Here is a 2,283-nt window from a genome sequence, read left to right as displayed (position 1 = left end):
TTCAGGAACAAAAGTCAGATTATTTGCAGACGATTGCATAATATATAGAACAATAAAAACAACACAGTACACGGATATTTTACAAAGAGAATTAGATGAATTACAGAAATGGGAATAAAATTGGAGCATGTCTTTCCACCCAGAAAAATGTCAGTTGTTAGGAGTAACAAAAAAACTAAAACAAATTAATTCCACTTATCTTATTCATGGCAAACCAGTAACACAGACTAAAAACGCAAAATACCTAGGTGTTATAATAAATGAAAAACTGTCATGGAATCCACATAATGATGAAACTATAAAAAAAAATCCAACAAAGCATTAGGGTTTATTAAAAGAAATTTCAATAAATCAAATAAGAACATAAAACTAAAATATTATTTAACCTTGGTTAGGCCAATAATAGAATATGCATCTTCGGTTTGGGACCCCTCAACTCAAGAAAACATTAAGAAACTGGAACAAACACAAAATAGAGCATAATCTTCAAATACAAAAACAAAATTTAATAAAATACTCTGAAAGACACAAAAATAAAGGCACATACCTCGTCCCATATGCTAGGACAAATTAGTACAAATACTCCTTCTTCCCTAGTGCTATTAGAGCATGGAATGGGTTTCCTGAGCTAGCCAGGAAAACCAGTGACTTGGCAGAATTTAAGTCATTGGTTAATATGCATGACTAAATACATGACGAGTAGGACGCAATCATCTTCTTTTTTGAAGTAACGTCTGTATTATATAAGATAAGAAGATAAGATTTTATATCGAAAAGGGAAGTTTTATCGTTATAACCATCTGTCGCGAGGGGGGGGGGTTAAACTTAAAAATCTCTGAAGGTTTTTTTTTTAAACAAACTCAAAACCCATTTAGCTATTCTTATAGAATTTGGTGTCTGTTGTTTGTTTTAGAATTATTTTGAAGAGAGGGTTTTTAGCCACAAAACTTTTCGTTTGGGGGGGGGGGAGGTTAAACTCAAAACCATCTGGAGGGGGGGGGGTATTAAACTTAGAGCACGGGGGGGGGGGGGTTAAAGTCAAAACCCCCTTGGCTCAACTCATAGAAATTTGTCTGTGTAGCTTACTTTAATTTTATTTTAAAGAGGTGGTTTTTAGCTTCAAACCCTGCTGGAATGACTTTTCAACACAAAAACCCTCTGGCTACACTCATAGAATCTTGTGTATTGTATGCTTTAGTCTTATACTGAATATGGGGTTTTATCGTAAAAAAAATTTTGTAAGGATTTTAAACTCCTAATTCCATTGGCTACGCTCATGGAATTCGGTGACTGTCGCTTGCATTATTTTATTTTATAGAAGCGGGGATTTTTAACCTTAAAAACACCTAGAAGGGGATTTTAAAATCAAAACCCCCTTGGCTACGCTGGAGCAAGTGAAATCTTAACTAAAATAAACAAAATGAAAGCAAAAAATCAGTCACAAAACTCCACATCCACCCTACGGAGGATTTCTTTTCGGGGGGGGGGGGGTTGAACCCCAAGACTATGGAACTTAGGACTGTAATTATTTTTTTTTAAAAGCTTTTATTTAGCGTGATTGTATCAATTAGTTTGGATCAGTCATGTAATAAAATGTGTAATACATCTAGACTAACATCAATAAATCTGTGCGATTTGAACTATTTTTAACAAATGTTTTTGGTTAGTGCGTTTTTATGCTTTCAGCGTTCTCATTCCACAATGGTCGTATTGATCCTATGACTTATCTGGACTAGTTGGGAGAGTAAGGGATGAAAAAGGGGGTATGTGGCAGCCTTTTTAATGCATTTATTTGTAAAATTGTACGACTTAAATTCGAAATCTAGGGTTAAAGCTTCTTCAAACCAATACACAAAGCGACGACCTAATTATCTATACGAAGTATAAAGAAACTAATTCAATTTAAATCCGTCTCATCAGTCAAGCACAATTTTCTGTCCCTTGTTCGATATCAAAGAAAATAATTAATTATAAATTTTTAATTCACTAATAGGTTGTTGTTTTTTTAAATTGATTTTTGTTTTGTCAGGAACAGAAATAATTATGCAAAGTGTCAATTTCATCTGAGATTGGGTGTAGGACTAGTGAATTGTTGAAAACTTTTGAACAGGCAGAGAGAGTTGAGTTTGTCAAAAGTAACAAAAGTAAGTGGACAAAGATGTAACAGAGAGAGAGAGAGAGAGAGAGAGAGAGAGAGAGAGAGAGAGATTTTGAAAAAAAAATTGCGACGTTTGATTTATTTAATGAATCAGTTATAAAAAAAAAAGCCAACTATAAAAAATA

The sequence above is a fragment of the Biomphalaria glabrata genome, chromosome 9 (assembly GCF_947242115.1).
Source record: "Biomphalaria glabrata chromosome 9, xgBioGlab47.1, whole genome shotgun sequence".
NCBI classification, from domain to species: domain Eukaryota; kingdom Metazoa; phylum Mollusca; class Gastropoda; family Planorbidae; genus Biomphalaria; species Biomphalaria glabrata.
The sequence above is the reverse complement of the archived record's forward strand: the minus strand, read 5'-3'. Positions refer to the sequence as shown.